Source organism: Lissotriton helveticus, chromosome 2_1 (genome assembly GCF_964261635.1).
Source record: "Lissotriton helveticus chromosome 2_1, aLisHel1.1, whole genome shotgun sequence".
Lineage (NCBI taxonomy): Eukaryota > Metazoa > Chordata > Amphibia > Caudata > Salamandridae > Lissotriton > Lissotriton helveticus.
This window is the reverse complement of record NC_136059.1, coordinates 1065429822-1065451693: the sequence shown is the minus strand read 5'-3', so window position 1 is coordinate 1065451693 and position 21872 is coordinate 1065429822. Positions and strand designations below refer to the sequence as shown.

The 21872-nt window shown below is 46.5% G+C and overlaps 1 protein-coding gene across 1 annotated transcript in view; it reads left to right on the top strand.

Moving 5' to 3' along the window:
- Positions 1-21872, top strand: part of UHRF2 (ubiquitin like with PHD and ring finger domains 2) — a 600873-nt gene that overhangs the window by 575947 nt on the left and 3054 nt on the right. The gene's annotated exons all lie outside the window — the stretch shown is intronic.

Here is a 21872-nt window from a genome sequence, read left to right as displayed (position 1 = left end):
CAAATCTTCTTTTGTTTGTGCGGGCAGCCTCGAGCCAAATGTATGAGTCGCTCCTGGTGAGCATACCAAACCACTCCCCTCCCCTCCGCCACTCCACCACCGGTAGGGGAAGTTGGTAGACCTCCATTTGCTTGCAATATGTTGCTTGTCCACAATACCCCGATAAACATGGTTCCATCCTCTACTCACCCACATCTTCCAGAAACCCAAACAAAGCAACTTGGGGTGAGAATGAGGTGCCGCTCAAAATTGCAGGTAGCTCCCTTCCGATCTTCTCCCATAAGGGAGTCAGCCCCCGGCATAACCACACTGCGTGGGAGAAATCGGCTTCTGGTAGTGAATAGCGATCACAGTTGGCCTGGGAGAGCATACTGGCTCAGTGGAGCCCCAGGGGAGTTATGTACTTAATGTGTAGGTAATTAAGTTGGACCAACCGGAGGCACTTCCATGGGATCCAATCTAGCCTCACACCACTCCTCATCCTCAAACTTACCTACCCAGACTCCCTACCTCCTTCATAGTCCAGGAAAGCGGTCTGGAGCATTGATAACTGGAGAACAATAGATCTGGGTGATAGCTCCCCAGCCTCCCCATCAACAGTTTAGCCTTGAGGGGGTTGAATAGAGCAAACTGCGTGTTGGGGGGAATATTGACCGAGAGGGTTTGTGGCAGCTGCAGATACTTAATGGAACTGGGTGTGGGAGAACTGGTACTGCTCCTGCAGCTCTTAGAACGCTTGTATGTCACTACTTGCCCAGACATCTCCAAGGTAAGCTATTCCTATTCTAACCCATCACTCAAGACCTTCCAAACCAGTAGTGTGGTGTGGAGAGAGAGAGAGAGATGGGAGTGAGAAAGCACGACTCATACACATAGAGAGCAACATTGAGAAAGGAAGCTGGAAATGCTGTGTGAGCAACAGAAAAATGTAACTGAACATAACTAAACATCAAGTGGGACAGAGGAGACTTTCAGGGATACAAATGAAGGGAGACAAGACAGATACAGGTAGAAAGTGGTGGGGAGTCCATGTAAGTGAGTGGTGGAGATATTGATATAAGAAAAGGAGATGGGAAAGAGACAGAAACAAACAAGGAGGCACTGCTCACTCCTGCAGGCAAAACGCAGTGGGATGCGAGGAATGCAGCTGTGGGGAGTTGTGGGGGGGGGGGGGGGGGGAATTCAGCCGAGAGTACTCAAAGCCTTTCCCTTGTGGGATCGAGCAGGGGCACCATCTGTTTGGTTACAAGCTAATTACAAACAGATGTCGCCAAAGCTCGCTCCCGCAAGGGAATGGCCAAACATGCACGCATTGCCATTGAAAGCAATGCAAGTGTGCACGTTTTTGACGCTGCGTAGGCGAGACCTAAAAAGGGAGGTGGGCCACAGGCCCGACCCCTTCCTGCGCCAAGGACCCCAGGCCTGCATTTTCTTATAAAGGGGAGGAGGCGTGCGGCCACCCCTCCCAGAGCCTCTTTTAGCCCCTGGGATCCCATTCCTTGGGGCTTTTCTGCTTTATACAGACCCCCCAGGATATAGCAGCATGGATTAGCAAATTTAGCGGCACAAATATGGAAATTTAGCGGCACAAATATGGAAATTTAGCTGCATTTTTGCGGCACTTTATTTTACTCCTAATCATTCATTTTCAGCATTAAAAACAATGGAAACTGTTTTAGCAGAGTATTCCACTTGGAAATAGGCCCTGATGTGAAGTCATTTCCTTTGATGTCCCTTCCACTACCCCAAGCATTTTAGTGAATTGACACCCATGCTCTAGTTGGCCATGTTACCCCCTCACCTTCCATGTCCAATGTGCCTGCATTTAAAATATATCTTGATGCATTGAGACAACCCATACTTTCATATTTTAAAGCAACTTCTGAATTAGAAAGGTTTATTCTGTCCTACACTGAGAGACGGTCAGCTAAGCTTAGGGTCGCCTTACCGGATGTGGCTGAAATGGGATTACTGAAATGACAGTAAAACCGTTTATCTTGTTTTTAATAACACAACAAACAGCCGCCTTTTGACTCGGGTTGGCGGATTTTCCACCCCCCATGCTGGCAGACTTACTCCCTCTGACAAAGGCAGCTGTTGAAAATTCACCTTATGAAGGATTAACCAGCAGTGCACAGGAGGGTTGTCCAACAAGGTTGCAGCATCCGCCATGGGAGGAAATACTTTGGTGGGTTTCGTCCTTAATGTTTTATCACCAAAGTGGCTCCTCACATGGGGGTGCAGATACTCTGTTGAGTAACATCCAACGCTGAGGAGATTCCACCTGTAACATAGCATAAGTATTTGTAAAACAAACGTTCACCCAAGGGCATATTGACGCTGAATAACAGATGTTTATTGTTACCCAACTCTGTGGTTTAATTTTATTGACCTCAGAAAGATGAAAGGCTGAGTGGACCTACCGGGATTTGAACCTGTGACCATGAGGACCCGGCTTAACCATGGCCACTGGGAAGGTCATGCGAAGTGGAAATACAAGGTATGCACCACATATCAGCCTGGATTTGGCACAGATTTTGGGCGCCATGACTACCTTTCCATGATGGCCCACCACTTACTCCCCGCCTCATCCTCCCCAAACTGACCCACACATAGCTGCCAAGGTTTTAGATTGCGATGTGTGACATTTATTATAATTTCAGTGAAATAATGAGTGACATTTCAACGACTACGAGTGACACTTTCTTAGTTGCAAAATCAAGCAATGAAATCAAGCAATGAAAATGAACTCTTTAATGTTGCTGGAGAGTCTATTGCTTAGTATTTACATTTAAGTAACATTGCTTGCAGGCATAAGTTTCTCTATGGATCTTGGATAGTGAATACATAAAAGTATACGGCCTGATTATAACACGCCCATTAAATTGCGATCCCCCTTCAAACACCTGTTTGCCCAGAGACCGAGATTGTAAGTGTTGTGATGCCTATCACACTCAGTAATTACCCTTTGTTCGATTTCAGCAAAGCAACCCCGCGGGAATTTAGCCAGAGGAAAAGGCATGGTATGTACAGTACAGGCACATTTTTGTGCATTAAGGATTACAATAACATGCTATTGCCCCACAAAATCAGAATTGCCAAAAAGTATCAAGTAGATAAATAATTTTAATAAAGACTCAGCCAGCCTGTCAGGCCTCTTAAAGCCATTTTATTCTAAGTCTGAAACTATTAAAAAAACAGTCGAACAGTCTGTGTTTCTCATGAATTAAGAGCATTGAACCTTGGGTTACTGCTCATCGTCTCCCCACGTCTCGCCCTCTAGCTTTCCCTCAACCCCTTTTATTCCTCCTCCCAGGCGTCCCTCCTCTTCCTCTCACTTTCATCCTTCTATACACTGTTCACTCTTTCTCAAGTCCAATTAGTTCTCTTCTCTCCTCTTTACCTTCTGGCTCCTATTCCCTCTGCATCTTTCTCTCCCTCCCTCCCTGTCTTTCACTTATTCCTTCCCGCCTCTTGCGCATTCACTTCCCGCACTTCTCCTTTGTCTTCCCATTTCTTTTATTTTTGTCTCTCGTTTATATTCCATCTGCCCCTCTTCTCTTCCCTCCTCTTTGCCCTTCTCCCCCACTTCAGCTCTCAAGCTCGCCCTCCCCCTCTATTTCCGCTCGGGGAACCTTTTACTCATTCTCCTCGCATCTCTATTCTCCTGTCCCACCGCTCTCTACATCTTGTACTCTTTCTCCCTTCTTCTCATATCTCTTCTGCTCCTCTTTTCCCCATCTCAACCTCGTTCTGCCCCCCCTCAAGGCCTCTCCCTTCCCTCCCCTCTTTAGGCTTGGCCTCCTGTCACACACCTAATTCTTCTATCCCATCTCTCTTTTGCCATCTCTATCTTCCTTCCCGCCCTCTCCAACTCATACCTTCCATTTCTTTCCAACCTTTCCCTTTCTAGCTCCTTCACTCTTCCTTCACATCACCCTTTTCTCCCCTTCTTGTCCTTCACCTTTCCCCCTCCTCCAATCTCTCTTCCCCTCGCCTCTACATCCTCCTGCCCTCCCGGTTTGCGTCCCCTCATTCTTTCTCCCTCTCCCTCCCTTCCCCCTCCAATCCTTGTTCTCACGTCTCATTCGCAGCTCCTTCAACTCTTACTATTCAGCCCCACACCTTCCCCCTCTCCATGCTGCACATCTTTCCGTCCTGTGCAGTTTTTTCTACATTTAAATGCGCGCAGTTGCCGCTGGTCCCTGGGTATTGTCAGTTGTCTGTCACATCAGCCACCCCTCCTTCGCCTGCTCCCCCACAGGATGCTCAGGCTGTCCGAAATCTCGCTCGGCATCTACCAGCGAGTCACCTAGGAGTGAAGCCGCCCCATGTTCCCCACGAGGGCGACATGCAGGAATAGACACATGGGGGCGACATTCCAGCAGGTTGGGCTAGTTCTGCTAAAAAGAGACCTCCCCCCAGCTCCAGAAACATTAGAAAGACATATCTGATACCGAAGCATGTACTTCTCAGCCACTAGAGCAGAGCTGTACTGTCAGCACAGACCTAAAAGGGGCCTCCTTCCATGAGCTGACCAACCGTCCAAATTTCGCGGGCAGTTTTGTAAAAATCGCTGCATTTTTACAAAACTGCCGATTTCGCAATTTTTTTGCAAATTGCGAAATCCTGGAGGGTCTGTTTATAGGTGGGTGCACCGGGGCTCCACCCAGGGCACCCACCAAGTAACTCATTGGGGCTGCGGGTGGAGCATGGTGCAGGAGCTGGAATTGCTCCTGCCTGGAAGGAGAAACTATTCTTCTTACTCCCTCTGGGTGGGAGCAATTTCAGTTCTGTTTCCCTGCCTGCAGGAATGCAGGCAGGAAAACAGAACATAAATCTGCTCTCAGCCGGTGGGAGAAATGTTTAAAGCTTCCGCGAGCTGGGAGCAGACTTGTATGTTTGTACTCGTTTCGCAGAAAATTTAAAATGCTTCGCCAGATGGGAGCAAACATATATTTTCCTGCTCGCAGTAGTGTGGGCAGGGAAATGACTGTTTCCCGGGGCATTATCCCCAGGGACTGAGTTACTGAGCCAGCCCCTGGGGAAGTGGTCCTTGGAGCCTTTAAAGGCTCGGGAGGGGACTGTGGGCGTAATTAGGCTCCAGGAGGGGGCCGCGCCCAACAGTCCCTAATTTATTTTGCGATCCCCGTGGCCTCTCAGAAGCTTGGGGAGGGTGGCCACATGCCCCCACCCCAAAATATAAAATATATGTCGCCCCCTGGGACCTGGCCTACCTACAGGGTAGGTTTTAAAAAGACACGTATGATCTCATACTTTTTTTTAAATTTTGCTGCGGATTCGCTGATCCTCCGCAAATTTGCTGCAAAATTAAAACAAAAAACGTTTTTGGCCCTCTGGGTCCTCACCAGCAGGCTTAGGCGTCAGGGTAGTTCACCCTGCTCCCTGTGTCTTTTGCATTTTTCTTAGGACTCTGGACTGAGTCCCAAGTCCTAAAATAGCTGTCGCCACTTCCTAATTGGTGTGGGCAGCCAATCATATCTCTTGAGATCTGTCGGATCCGCAGAGGCTCTGTGTCCTTAGATATACATTTCCTTGAGCATTAATTGCTCAAAAACTACTGAACACATTTAGACCAAATCACAAAAAGCACTCCTTCCTTACCAAGATCTAACTTTTTGTCACATTTGGTGTAAATCCATTCAGTGGTTTGATCTATAGCTGTGTCCAAAGTTCCTATGGCAACATTAATGGGGAAAAGGCGTTTTGGGACACCGCCTATTTCTCTCTCTCTCTATATATATATATATATATATATTTTTGTAGGCTGAGTAACTAGATGTAAGGGGATGCTGCACTTATGCAGATGCCTCTCTCTTTAACTGTTTTTCCCATTTAAAATACATCATGGCTCAGGTGGCTAAAAACCCATATATCCTCTCACATTTTTAATTCCCTGGTTTCCTACCGGCCTTAACATCTCAATGCTCGTTTACTTCAGCCTGCTCCCCAGGAATTGCTTTAAATTCAACACCTCCTATTCCAACAAAAGGACTTTCTGGAGTGGCACACTTTTTTCTTGAATGCAAAGTGTTAGCAGTCTTGTTTTTTAATAAAATTCTCTGGTGACGCTGCAGTTGGCTACTAGGGAGTTAACTGACAGACTGCTGCAGGTTTTGGAAGTACATGTTTCTTTCTATGTTGCAAAAACCTTTAGTGACATGGATGATATTTGAGAACTTGTAGAAAATGTGGCCTCATTTGAGCTTCTAGAGCACTACTTATAATTTCTATAATAAAAGAACCTCTTCATTTTGTTCCTTTACTGCAGTCTCCTCTGTAGGAAATTCCTTTCAGTTTTAAAGCTTCGATTCCGTCAAGATGGCGTTCAAGTATATACACATTCGTCATAAATACAGAACGTTAGCACTCCATTTGTTCATTAGAGTACTGTGGAAAACAGGAGTAGTACATGGTTGGGATCCAAAGAGAAGCTGCTGCTGTTGGAAGTATGTGTCTGAATCAGAATATCTGATGTTACTTTCATAGGGTAGATAATGGGTAGATAATACAGCCTTATAGAAAATATGCTCTGATTTTAGCTTCTGGATCACCTTCCATAACCTCTATGACAAAATTCATGTGAGAAAAGTTTTCTCTTAAACATGGTTCATCATATCGCAGTAGAGGGTCAGCATTTTTCACAGAGAAAAATCACCCGAGATCTCACCAGAATTCCTAAAATGAGTAAAACAACACCAACACATTTTTTAAAATTGTGAATAAAATATGTTATTACGTTTTATATCTGCTCCCTTTTGTTACCCCCAAATCTTGGTGTTGACTACAATGCATTTCAATAAGTACCTTGTTCCAGAGTCCAGTAATGACTTCCACAACCTATATTTCATGTTGTGGCTAGTCAATGTTAATTGACTAGTCTGTTTTAAATTTGCCAGTCAGAGCATATTTGAACACCAGTGTCCCAGATACACCTAACATTTTAACTCCTTAAAGCCCAACCTTAGCCCCTCCCTAAATGCTAATTTCCCGAAAACATCTGAATGGATTTATACCAAATCACAAAAAGCACACTTTCTAGGTTAAGTTATAACATTCTGCAGAATTTTGTGCAATTCCTTTAAGCCATTATTTCTGTATAGGAAAGCAAAATGACACCTTTTGTGCTGTGCAGCAAGCTAAGCATTCTCCCTAGAGCACCCCCATACATTCAAATTACAGCACCGAGAAGAGTGAGTTTGCCTGCTGCGTGTTTTTTTCGTCACTACCAGCCAAGAGGGCCCTCCTTTTTGGTCTGAAACGGAAGCTTGTAAATATTAATCTTATCTATTGGATCCCAGCTAGATTAATTCCATGTACCCAGTCACCACACTGTCAGTTCTACTGCGTGCCCCTACTCCTCCGCTTCAGACCTCAAGTTACATCATTGAGTATCTTAAACATTCCTCTCCATTCAAGCAAATCATATGCCACCTTCTCCTCGGCACGTACCATTTGAATTTGTAGTTTTTCAGCAAGCGGCCGTTGTACTAGATCCTTGTGGCAGCACTCATTGCAGTCAATGTAAGGCAGTTCTTAGAAAATAAAGAAGAGTACCTCTCAGAGCAAGTGAACAGGGCTGTTTAGACCAAATCACAAAGGCTTCCCTTGATAACTGTCAACTTTTTGCGGTAATCATATCAACCATAGATCTCTTTCCTTCATACCCCATTCTTCACAATAGGGCAAAAAGCAAAGCACCACAAAGAACGTATACAAATATATAGACTTTAGTTACACCAGTTACACCGTCATGAAAATATAAAACTGTAAATGATATATTCAATTAAAAAACAGCAGCTCCTAGTAAGAAAGTATTCTATTAGCAGAAAATGTTTTAACACAATCTGTGGGCACTGGGTGTCTTCATATGTTCTCCAGTATTGGATCTTTCATAGAGTCACATGCTTGAATCATTCCCCGTTGTCAAAGTGGGAGTCCCACTGTATTATATCAAAGCAATTATATAGGTAGCATAGGCTAAGATGGCATTAGTCCATGAATTTAATAGCCTATCTATTACTTTTTTTTTTTTAAAAGAAGGAACATACTTAGACACCAGCCAATCACGCTACAGCACCCTCTAGAACCTTCCCTACAGAGGCTAGTTCCCTCAGATTTTCTACCGCACGTTTTGTGAAGGTAGTCTACCTGAGCTCTGCTGAGTAATTGCTTCTGGTTTCAAGAACCTTCTGTCAGGTCAGATATATATTGCTTTCTATATCCCTGGGAATTTTATGATCATGTCAGACCATTCAATAAAGGGATTATTCAGGTCATGTAACACCTGTGGCAAAAAGAGACTTACATTGATGACCCTCATAAAAAGTACATTTACTGCCTTTATCCTGACCACACAGTCAAAGACTGGAAGATATGTCGCACTTTCTCACAGAAGACCCTCAAGGACAGAGAGGGAAGGCTTCTATTGTGGTTGCAGAGACTTACATCTTAAAACAACCCTGTGTCTGTTGAGGAAAGTGATGATTCATTTATGTCTGCCAAATCTAAAAAAAGAGAGATCTACAGAAAAGGAGTCTCCTGAACATCCTAAAAAGGCCCTTAAAAATCCCATCCTGAAGCGCCTGGTCATTCCAGGAAATCTAAGGAAATGTCTCACCCAAAACTCCTTAAAGGGTTTCTTCTGAGCCTTGTACACCGTCTGAGAAACTTGTTCTGGACAAAGTCTTCTAAATCCCTCCCATCAACAACGGGATCTTCTCAGACAAAAAAAAATCAGGAGTTCTGCTTCTTTTTCTCCGTCGTCGATGACATTGACAGTGCTGACATCCACATTCACTACAGCATCGTCGCCTTTAATAATGTTATCCTCTCTGACAGCGTCGACAATGATTTTTACCTGTAGACTGTTACCATCAACGGCTTCTAAGTCTTCACTCTCGCCGACTAAGCGTTCTAAGCGCTCGTCGACATCCTCGTCCATGGTTAAGGATCCTGCACCGTCGATGCGCCTGTCGACGGATATCCTAAAGAAACCACCATCGATGGAATATTCGTCGGCGAAGTTACCGTCGGCGACGACGACCGTCTCGTCGATGGTACTTCTGTCAGAAAGTATTGTTTTACCTGTAAAAGTGTTAAAATCCTAGCTGATGAGGGATTTATCAAAGACTTTGATGACGAGGAACATTACGAGGAGAAATATCAATATTATCCTGAGTATATTCCTCAAGAGCGCTCAATACAAATGCCCTTGGACTTAGTAACCAATCTACAGGGAATGTTGCAGGACTACTATAGACGCTTTTCAGAGCTAGTTTCCTCTACTCCTGCTCCTCGGGTTCCACCTTCAGCTCAATCCACACAAAAGACACCACCTCCTATGCCGTGCACTTTGCAAATTCCAGGAACCCCTTTATCCTCATTACCCCAGACGCATGACCTTGATAACGCAGGAGTGAGGGAGGGATGGATAAGGGATCGTGCTTCCACTATTAACGAGTGGGACGTTTACTTAATAACAACATCTCCTGTGGCAACCCCTCCTGTGGATTCTCCTCCGGATGACAATGAAAATTTCCACAATATTATGGAGAGAGCGGCAAAGCGCTTTCAATTACCCTTCTCAACCAAGCATACAGACTGCTTTCTTTAGGATTTTAAAGAACCAATTAAAAAGGGTCATCCCTATTGTGGATTTTATTTGGCAAGAAGGGGTCCATATAATGAAAAGCCCAGCCAAAGTCAACAGCTGTTATGCCTAGGTTGGACAAAATGTACAAGGCACCGGATAACGCCCCTGCATGGTTAGTCGGAAAACCAAAGCCAAATTTGGTCATCAGCCAAGCAGCTCAGAGACCTTCTAGGAATCCTGCTATTCCTATCACAACACCACCAGATTGGGATGGGGCGTAGACTGGACACGATTGACTATGTTTTACCAGCATGGCTGCATTGACAGTCAGAGCAGCAAATTCTCTGGCAATTTTAGGAAGATTCGATAGGCAAATGTGGTCGGACATGGCTCAGTTCATCGATCTTCTACAAGAGGATATTAAGTCGGATGCCAGGAAAATTCTCCTTGAAGGAGAAAGTTTCTTTAGGGGTCATAGACTGTGCTGTCGATATAGAGTTTACATGATTCCGCCAGCTTGCTGGAGCAGCTGTCCTATACAGGCAAGGTTGGCTGAAAATGACAACATTTAGACCGGAGGTCAAGACAAAAATACTGGACATGCCCTGTGACGGAATAGCGCTATTCGGAAAGCATATTGACAAAGCACTACAATACATTAAAGCAGGTACTGATACCGCAACCCTTTCGACGAGCTAGAGCAAAAAGTACTTATTTCATCAGAGGAGTATTTAAAAGCTATAAGCAACAATACCAGGCTTATCAAGCTCAGTTTAGACCACTATACAGGCAGCAGTACAGGTAGCCGCCAGCAGCGGCTTACAAGCAGCAACCCTGAGAAAAGCAGCCCACCAGGGGGTGGAATGTCAACAGAAAGCAATGATCTTTCCTTAAGCCTGGCTGTGTCCCCCAAATCCACACTATTAGGAGAATGCATTTCTCAGTACACCCACCAGTGAGCCAGTATAACAGACAGGTGGGTCCTCAACATCATACAACAAGGGCACACCCTGGAATTCGTCACCAAACCTTTGAATACTCCTCCAAAAAGGTAATTTACTCTCCATCTGAAGCAACTATTGAAGGATGTTGCTATCATGCCACAAAAAGGGGCAATAGAGAAAGTTTCAAAACGCCAATGGGGTGAAGGCTTATATTCCCGTTTCTACCATATCAGGAAAAAGTCAGGAGGCTGGCACCCTATTTTAGATCTTCAAAAATTAAACAAATACCCAAAAAACTGTCATTTTGAATGTCACCCTGCATGATATCTTAAACCTTCTGAACCATGGGGACTACATGACCGCTTTGGACCTTCAAGACGCATACTTTCATGTCCCGATTCATCGTCACCAGAGGTTTCTGCGCTTTCATGTAGCCAGCACACATTTTTAGTTCAAAGTGCTCCCCTTTGGACTACGCTCATCTCTAAGAATATTCACCAAGTGCATGGCACCAGAGGCAGCACGTCTGAGGCTAGACAGAGTGCAGGTTTTTCCGTACTTAAACGACTGGTTCATAAAAGCTCATTCATTCCATCAAGCCAAAGTGGATACTGCACAATGCCTGTCATTATTCAAACAGTTGGGTCTCAAACCAAACCTTCAGAAATCAACTCTCGAACCTACAACATCGTTAATGTTTCTGGGAGCAGTCTAAAACACCTTGTCAGACAAAGCCTGTGTTGCTCCAGAACGGCAGGGAAAAATCAAAATGCTGGCACAAAAGCTCTGTATATGAAAGTCCGCTTCTATCCGACTATACAAGTCATTCCTAGGAATGTACAACTCCTGCATAGCTCTAATTCCAAACTTCAGACTTTATATGCATTCTCTACAGGAGCAGCTAGATAAGCAGTGGCTGCAGGTTCTGGGATCATTCGACTATATATTCTGGATAACCCCAACAATGATAAAAGCTATGCAATGGTGGATGGTATCAACCAACGTTTCTCAAGGGATGATATTTCTGTCTCAAGCAGCAGATTTAGTCATTACAATGGATGCATCCCTGGAGGGATGGGTTGCTCATCTTCAGGAGCTGTCAGTCAGTGGCAAGTGGATGACTATGGAGTAAACATTACACATCAATCTCCTAGAATTGAAATCCATAGCTCTGGCGCTGTGTTCGTTCCTTCCCAGGATTGCAGGCTTGTCAGTTCTCAACCGTACGGACAATACCACCAGCATGCACTACTTCAACAAACAGGGAGGGACAAAATATGTGGCTCTATCTTATCAGGCACAAACAATCTGGAATTGGGTTGTACAGCACAAGATAACACTGAGAGCAGAACATGTGCCAGGAGTATCCAATGTGCTAGCGGACACATTAAACAGATTGACAAAAGATTACCACAAGTGGGAACTCAAGTCAACGATTCTAAAAGACATCCTCCTTCGGTGGGGTGTTTCAAAGCTCTATCTTTTTGCAATCCAGACAAACAAGAAATTCCAGAATTACGCAAGCTGGCATCCCCTGAGAGGATCGTGGGGAAATACTTTTTTGATCGGATGGTCGAAAATATTTGCTTACGCTTTTCCCTCATTTCCTCTAATACCGAAGGTCCTAAAGAAAATGAAGAGAAAACCATGCAGATTGATCCTCATTGCTCCAAAATGGCCAAGACAGTTCTGGTACACTGAACTTCTCCTTCTCTCAGAGCAACATCAAAGGGACTTACATAATTTGGATGTTCAGAGGTGCAGTAAATTCTGTCTACACAGAGCATAACAGTTTCGAAAATCTGATCAATTGTTTATTGCTTATGTCAATAAGAATAAAGGACTTCCAGTCTCTAAATGTTCTATTGCAAGATGGATTGCAACAGCCATTCAGTTCTGCGATAACGCTGCAGTAATACCGTTATCTGCTAGAGTCAAGGCTCACGCAACAAGAGCTGTTTCTATGTCCACTGCATTATTATTTGCTGGAGTTCCAATACAGCAAATCTGCAAAGCAGCCACATGGTCCAACAGGCATACCTTTACCCAGCATTATTGCCTGGATGCTGCGGATAAAACTGACATAGCAGTGGGACAGGTGGTGTTGCTGCATCTTTTCAGTAAGGGGAGCCTCTTTGCATTTATGTTTCATTTCTATCCCACCATCCTCTATGATTATGATTACTAATGTCATTTGTTGATGGTGCAACTATCTTGATATGTTAGCAGTAATATGAATACTTAATATCATATCAATATATTGCAGACTATTCTGATTCAAGCATGTGAATACATGAAAGATCCAATACTGGAGAAGAAAATAAGTTACTTTTTGTAATTGTAATTCTCCAGTATTGGTATCTCTCATAGATTCACATGTGACCCATCCTCCTTCCCTAGAGGCTGTCCTTTACTTTTGGAACTGTGTGTTCCCACTTGTGCTCGAAAATTTGAGGGCACTTGCTTCTGTAGGGAAGGTTCTAGAGGGTGCTGTCGCCTGATTGGCTGGTATCTACGTTTGGTCCTTTTTTTTTAAAAGGTCATAGATGGCTATTAAATTCATGGCCTAATGCCATCTTAGCTTATGCTACTTTTATAATTGCTTTGATATAATACAGTGGGACTCCCACTTTGATGATGGGAAATGATTCAAGCATGTGAATCTATGAAAGATCCAATACTGAAGAACATTTGAAGACAACCAGTGCCCACAAATTGTGTAAAAACATTTTCTGTCAATAGAATACTTTCTTACTAGGATCTGCTGTTTTTTAATGAAATATATCATTTACAGTTTTAGAATCAATCATTTTTATTTGATGGAATGGAAGAGCAATGTACACAGCTTCCTGCCTACCTCTCAAGGCCGGCAGAGCGATGGTTATAGTTATTACATTCATACATACAAGATCGGGCACTGGAGCCTCAATTTTGAAAAATGTATGCAGTGACTTCCACTTTAAGAACAATTGGCATACTGTTAAAATAAAACAGAGAAATAACAAGACAAACAAACCCCCCGTCCCATCCCCTGACCCCCCCCCCCCCCTTCCCCTCCTCCGCCTCAGTTCCATCTCAAGATAACATCCCTGAATACCAGGCCTAATGTTATTGCTTGTGTGGCGCCCAGGGGTTCTAGTGGCAGTAATCTGAGAATCTGTAAGTACCTCAGGCCTGTCACTTCTCTCCTATCCTTGGTCAATAGATGTGAAAAGGGAGCCCACAGCTTCGGAAAATCTTTGCCTTTCCCCTCCACGCTAAGCGCCAGGCGCTCCATCGCTAATAGATGCCATAAGTGGTGTATCCATGTTAGGAACATCTGGTATTGTGGGCGTTCCCCATTGGGTTAGGATGACCTGGCGGGCCGCCAGCAGCGCCAGAGCAATTTGATTACCTCTAAGAGAACGCAGCGGAAACGCCTTTGGGTGAGAGAGCCCTAGCAGAGTGTATTCTGTGGCGCGGGGAAGCGCTATCTGGAATGCAGCATCAAGGATTTGGGACCAATAACGTTCCAGTTTTGGGCAGTGCCATAATAAATAAGCTAGTGTACCGGTAGATCCGCAGCCCCTCCAGAATAGATCAGTTTTGTTCTTGTCCCAACAATGAATTCTAGCAGAGGTGTAGTACCAATATGTGATGACCTTAAAAGCAGATTCCTCCCCTGCAGTATTATGTGCAGTGTGATGCGCTCTGTAAATGATATGTTGCCATTCTTTGGGTGACAGGGGGCTGCCCACTTCAGTTTCCCATCGCACCTGCGCTTTGGTACGCTGCCCCGGTGGGGTCGCCATAAGCATAGACTGAGATAAGTCGTTTGTCATCTGACTTGCGCACTAACCATTTTTCAAAGGCCGTCAAGTGTCTGGACATGCGGGAAAAATTATCAGGGGACGTTACCCAGTGAGAAACCTGCCAATACGGAAACGCATCCTTAGCCGGAAGGTCATAGTTACGCAAAGGGTATCAGCCCCTCCAAATCTCCAAATCAAAGAGGGGACCCGACTCGTTTGCATCCCTCCTCCCTCCATCTTTGAAACACTACCAACTTCTGCCTCGGTAGAAATTCAGGGTTATCAACAATTGGAGTCATCGGCGATGGGAATGACGTCCACCCTCTTTTCAGCGCCACTCTATCCCATAAGAGTAGGCAAAGTGACCGGCGTGGAGTAGAGCCCCCACGATCTGTGTTTGCAGGGTAACCAAAGTTCCCTCCAGATATTCGTGCTACCAACTGACTGTTCCATAAAATTTCAGTGTTTACTGGACGCAGTTCTGTTCCATTCCATTACGTAGCGGAGACACGCTGCTTGGTAATAGCCGCCTATTCTCAGGAGGCCCAAACCCCCCTGCATCTTCGGGTGAGTCATTTGCAAGAAAGAGAGCCGTGGCTTTTTCATTTGGCCCAGATACGTGGAACACAGGGCTCCATGTAGAGCGCAAATAAGAGAGGGGACAGGGGGCAACCTTGCGTCGTCCCACGTTCAATAGAGAAGAAGTCAGATCTGCACCCATTGACCTGCACAATCGCTCTGGGTGAGTGGTATATGCACCGGATCCACTTTAAGAAGTTCTCATCGATCCCATACCTGCGCAGCACCGCAAATAGATTGTCCCACCCCACACGGTCAAAGGCTTTTTCAGTGTCGATGGATAAGAGAAAGGCCGGCCTTTGAGATCTCTGTGAGCTACCTATAAGGTGTAACAGGCGTTTGGTATTGTCAACCCCCTGCCTGGATGGAATAAAACCCGACTGATCAGGATCAATGATGTCCGCCATAAGGGGGTTAAGGCGCGCAGCCAGAATCCCCGCAAAGAGTTTTGCGTCAATGTTTTGAAGCAAAATAGGTCTATATGACCCACATATTCGTGCATCTTTGCCTGGCTTCAGAATGACCGAGATCGCCGCTTCTGCCATAGACGGAGTCACCATTCCCGTATCGAGAAAAGAATTAAACAGACGGATTAAAAAGGGAGTCAGCTCCACACAAAACGCCTTATTAAAAGATGCCGTAAATCCGTCTGGCCCCGGAGAGTTGGCGAGCTTCAATTAAGAGATCGCTGAGTTCACCTCTTCAATGTGAATTGGCGCCTCCAGGTCATCTGTGACAGTGATAGAAAGAGGTGAAATGTCGCAAGTACTTAGATAAGTCTGCGGGTCCTGCGAAGACGAATCCTGGTCAGAATAGAGAAGTTGATAAAAATTGCAAAAGGCGTCCACAATCTGCTCATCTGCCGACGGTTCTTCTCCCTTGCAATCGCGAACCAGGTTTGCGTATTAACGCGAAGTCTCTGCGCCAATATTTTGCCGCATCGATCACTGCTAAGATAAAATTTGTGTTTCAATCTGAGGCATGTTTTACTCTGTCCAGATCCAAGTGTTTCTGTGCACGCCTGCGATTCTCTAATTCCTTCCAAATCTGTGGGGCCCCGGTACGCTTATGAATTGTTTCTAGCTCACTGACTTCCCTCTCCAAAGCAGCGCGCTTATCTCTACGAATGGCATTATAGGTTGCTGCGATCGCAATAAACTCCCCTCTAGCAACTAGTTTCAGAGCTTCCCAGACCGATGACAAGGATACCGACCCATCATTCACCTGCAGGTAGTGCACTATTGTGTCTCGCATGCGCTTCACCACATCTTCGGAATGCAACAGACTCTCTCTAAGTCCCCAGCCAGGCGGAATGGCTTGTGTACACTGCGCAGGCAGGCTAACAGAGATGAGAGCGTGATCGGAAAGGGAGCGGGGCATAATGTCAGAGGAGACAAGACTGGACATGAGTGAGGTAGAAGCCAAAAAATGATCGAGTCACGCTTATTTTTTATGTGCTGCAGAGTAGTATGTATGGTATTGGTCATTGCACACATCACACAGCTCACTATCTGCCAGCCACTCCTTTCTTATCGATGACAGTGTTCCAGCCTGGTGTGTCCGCTGTCCCGATCTATCCCGAGCCGCATGCATCACCAGGTTCAGGTCGCCACCGACTAGGATTGCGGCGTCCGGTGAAGTGAGCACCGCAGCTAAGGCAGACAAAAGAAAGGGTTCTTTCTTCTCATTTAGGGTATATATAGACCCGATAGTAAGGTAAATACCCCCCCCCCCCCACTGTATCCTAATTATCTCTGTCACTGTTGATATGATCTTCCATTGGCATCAGGCTCCTGCTAAGATAGCCACCCCATTTTTCTTGGACGGCCCAGCAGACCAAGCGTTTTGTGGGAATCGCTTATCGCGCATGCGCCTAACGTCCTTGGAGAGCATAATGCATATCTTGGAGAAGACAAATGTCACCATCAGCGTTTTCAAGAAGTGAGAGCACCGCAGCGCGCTTGACCGGATTATTCAGCCCACGGACGTTTAGGCTCACCACCTTAAGATCCCTGACCATCTATCACTTGGTGAGGCGCCATGTAAAGCTAGTGCTGGCTTCCACCCCTCACAAGAGGTAGCGTCACTATCCTGCGTCCCCTTTCGATATGCCACCCTGATACCAGAACTGATGCGAAGCCTCCCAACAGCAGCCCACCCCCTCCCGACCCCAAAATTGCCAAAACCATAACACCCAAAAATGAAAAAACATTAGCAAACAAAGCATGACCAAAGTTTCACAGTGAGTAACATCTGGGAGATTGTGGCTGCAACCAAAATCTATCCTAAATGGAGATTGATATGTGACCCCATCAACCGTGAAGTATCAACAAGACCCTCAATCCGTCACTACGTCCCTTCCCTCCGACGCCCCCCCATGTACCCACTCCCATGCATACAGTTGACATCTTTTTGGGGTAGCAGGGCAGTCCTTGGTCTGAGCCAAGGCGGAAAACACTGCCTCTTTCTCTTTGACTTGGGTGGCCTGGTCAGGTTTCTTGACCGCGGGTACTCTGCCCACCCGCTGCGACTTGGGTTTTTCAGCATTATCCACGGGTGTGGAACGTTCAAGGCCCAGAATTTCCTTTGCTTCTTCAAGCGATCTGAGTTGTTGTAACTTGACCCGGTGTTTAAAAATCAAACGAAAGGGGTGGCCCCAAGCATAGGGAACAGTGTGCTCGTAGGTGCATGGTCACAGGTTTGAATGCCCGCCTTTTGATGAGGGTGGAAGCCGCCAGGTCCTGATACAGAGCCGTTTGGCAGCCTCGAAAGTGAATAGGCTGAGCTTCGTGGGCTTTCCGAAGTATACACTCTTTTACCTGAAAGTCATGCACGCACACTAAGATATCTGGTGGAGGCGCTTTATTGCCTTGCGGGAGACCCACCCAGTCGACCTGGTCCATTTGAACGTCCGCAGCCTCTTCCTCACCGAAGAGGTGTTGGAAGAGCGCATTGACAAACGATCTAATATCATCCCCCTCCGCTTTCCAGGGAACCGTCCTGATGCGAACTTTGTTTCGTCTAGAGCGGGTCTCTAGGTCCTCAGTATGGGCCTAAAGATCAATATTCTGCTTGCTGAGGTGGAGCATTTCTTGCTGCAGGTGATGGATCTCTTCGTCCCTAGAAAGGTCATGCTCTTCCTGGGTCACCACCCGCTCCCTAATCTCGTACACCCTGCGGCGCACTTCCTTTAAGTCTGAGGCCAGCTGGGATCTTAACTTTTGTATGTCCTCTTTGATCGATGAGAAGAGCTCCACCATGAAGGCTTTGGTAGCAGGGGCATCTTTGCCCTCTACTGAGCCGGTCTCCTTGTCACCCTGTGCCGCTGAATGACCAGACTTTTCAGGAGGAGGTCCTTTTGCGTGCCCTTGCTGCAGTCATGACTCACGGGGACTGGTACGCACCCCTCCGAATCCAGACGGTTCGCCCTGTGACCGTTCGGGCACCGCTCGCCGCTCCTTCTTGGGCACCTATTTACGCCAAGACTCACCGTCTGCCGAATTGCAGACCACCAATACTCCCCAAAGAAAAACCAAAGGTGGTGATGGACGGAGCGTTGACAATACAAACACTCACCCCCAGTCAACTGATCTGGGTTTAATCCATCACCGTTCTTTAGCTCACTCCGCCACCCCAGTTCAGACATGGCCATATGCAAATCAGTCTGATCCTGTGCCTCATGGGAACAGTCCAGCCCGAACTGCCAAGCCATGTCTTCCCTGGACCGGAATCAAGCTTCCCAGGACCGGTTTCTGGCATTACAGCCGTCTTCAGCCGGGCTTGCTTGACTCCAGTGGCAAAGTGAGCAAGGGACTCACGTCTGAGCATACCCTGCCAACTTAGGGCGAACAAAGAAAAACCAAAGGTGGTGATGGACGGAGCGTTGACAATACAAACACTCACCCCCAGTCAACTGATCTGGGTTTTATCCATCACCGTTCTTTAGCTCACTCCGCCACCCCAGTTCAGATATGGCCATATGCAAATCAGTCTGACCCTGTGCCTTATGGGAACAGTCCAGCCCGAACTGCCAAGCCATGTCTTCCCTGGACCGGAATCAAGCTTCCCAGGACCGGTTTCTGGCATTACAGCCGTCTTCAGCCGGGCTTGCTTGACTCCAGTGGCAAAGTGAGCAAGGGACTCACCTCTGAGCATACCCTGCCAACTTAGGGCGAACAAAGAAAAACCAAAGGTGGTGATGGACGGAGCGTTGACAATACAAACACTCACCCCCAGTCAACTGATCTGGGTTTAATCCATCACCGTTCTTTAGCTCACTCCGCCACCCCAGTTCAGACATGGCCATATGCAAATCAGTCTGACCCTGTGCCTCATGGGAACAGTCCAGCCCGAACTGCCAATACTCCCCTCCAGGTCACTCAGGTCCACTGACCCTACTCCCACGCGACCACTCACTCACCTTGCCCTCATGAAGTCGGCTCCAGAGGCCTCACCGATGTCTCCTCCTTCCGGCAGTAGGCTCCACTTCCACAAAGCCCAGGAGCATTGGGCAAGGTACTTGCATAGGTGCCACACAGAGGGTTCTTTGCACCGTCTCGAATGATATGGGGGTGATTAGGAGGAGACCCCAGCTCCCGGCTTTGTTGCTGTGTAACAAGCCAGGCCAGCAGTGATGTTTGCTGCCCCGGGTCCCACCAAGGCGCAGTCACTGTGGGTATGGTGCACTCAGAGCCCAGCTGGCAGGGGCAGCCCTTGCACCGTGGGTCCAAGCAATCAGCCTGTAGGCCCTTCACTGCTGAGGCACTGCAGGTCGCCCTGTACCGGGAGAACTCGAGTCACAGCACTCCAATCTACCGGCCGCTGTGGATCAGAGCATGCCGTCCCCACCAGCATTCGCGCCCCGCCTGTCAGCGCTCGCCATCCGCCTACCTACGGACCGAGTCTGCTTTGCTGGGCCTCTTCGCTTCACACTCGCAACGTTTTACTGGGCTCTCACAGGTGCTGAGGCAGCACAGCGGCTCAACCAGAGCGCCTATATTCTCCACCCTCGCACACGCATGTGCGAGCTCCCTCAGCCGAGCCCTTCAGCGCCGGGACGTCCCCCGAGGTCCTCTCTCCAGGCCACCCTCAGCCGTGACAAAATGGCGCCTTCAACGACCGTTGCTCCACCACCGATTTGCATTTCGCCGGTGTACGTCAGCACCCTGCACAACCTGCTTGCCAGTTTCAAATCGGCCCTCACCCATCTCCTCGCCGGCGGGCTACCTTTTGGGACCGCTCCCGATCTTCCGAGCCTCGCAGCTGGGCCGCTCCACCGCCCTGAGCGCTAGGCCGCCGCTCCTCACTGCATCCGGGGGCTGCCACCCCGGAAAATTTAAACGGGGGCTGCACAGCAGTGTTGGGGATACACGGCGACCCCACTGGGAGGCGGATGGCACGGGAGGTGAGTGATAAAACAAGGCTTATGTTCGGCGGCGGAGGGACAGGATCTCACGTCCTCTCACGCCGCCTTCTTAGCCACGCCCCCTCATTTACAGTTTTATATTTTTATTATGAGAGTGTAACTAAAGTCATATATATTTTTATAAGCTTTGATATAATACCATGGGACTCCCACTTCGACGACGGGGAATGATCCAAGCATGTGAATCTATGAAAGATTCCAATACTGGAGAACTACAGTTACAGGTAAGTAACTTATTTTCTTATCAGTTGATATTCATGGAGATCTAGTAACATGTTTAGTAGATGTGTAGAGCTAAATTATAAAATATTGTGTCTTACTGGAATCTTCCCCCGTACTTTGAGATATATAATTTATATTTTTATTATGAGTCTTTCTTGGATTTTGTGTTTGAGAAGAATGAGTGGGAACGTCTTAGAGATATTTGGAGTTGTTATGTAGCAGAGTGAGTAGACTACAGAGTGGAGTGGCTGGTTGAATAGGTAATGCAAATGGAAGACAGTGAATGGTCAGAGGGTTTATTCATTATAATGGCAAACTGGATTCCAGGGCCGAAGGAAAGTTTAACCAGTTGGATAATATTTGGAGTGTGGTGAAGAGAAAATGAGTCTGTGGAATATTTAAAAAAAAAATCAGCAGGCAGATGATATTGAGCAGAAGCAAGTTTATTTCCTTAAAATGACTCCAGCCTCGAACTAGTCTGGAACCAGTCATCACTGTCACGGAGGGATGATGTACACATAAAGGCATACAAGGCAGTGGAAACACTGAGAAAAACGCACCACAAGTCCACAAGATCAGAGAACTACATTAACAGAAATCACTGAAACCGCCTCACTGCCATAACAAAAGGTGGTCGAAGGCAGAGTCAAAACTAAGGAATCCATGGGTCCAAAACAAAGGAAAACACTGAGGGCATTAGTTCTCATCCTCACTCAACAGCAAAAGGCAATTGCAACCAGGCAAAGGTTAAGGAGCCAAAAAGGCCCTATCCACTGCAAAAAGAAGGAGAGGCGGCAGTTGATTCCGAAAATAATGGCGCATGATGTGGAGAACAGCAGATGCAGGTCTCAAAACCAAAGTGGCAGCCCTACTACATAGAAACAAGGACTTCAACACATTCCTCAAGTAATTCTGAATCCCTCAAAAACCAGTGATGGAAACCGGGCAGGAACAACAACAGGAATCCCAAGAGGAGGAAACACTTCTAAGAAGTAGAGTAACGTGTCCAGGGTCCCATGGCTTACACAACACAGGATCTAGAGGCATAGGAGGATCTGGGGGATAGACTTCCAGCGTAAGTATTTGCTTCATATCCCTCCAAGCCTTCACCACTAAATGATCTTTCCATCTATAATGCCTTAAACAAGAGAGCCCCAAACATCTATGGGATCAAACTGAAATAGAAGCTTGCTTCCTGCTTAAAACATAACTGCTAGAAGAAAAAAGACACTGTTTCTGCTCATACTACCCAGTATCATTGATCAGGGAAAGAAGCTTTAAAAAAAAAAAAAACC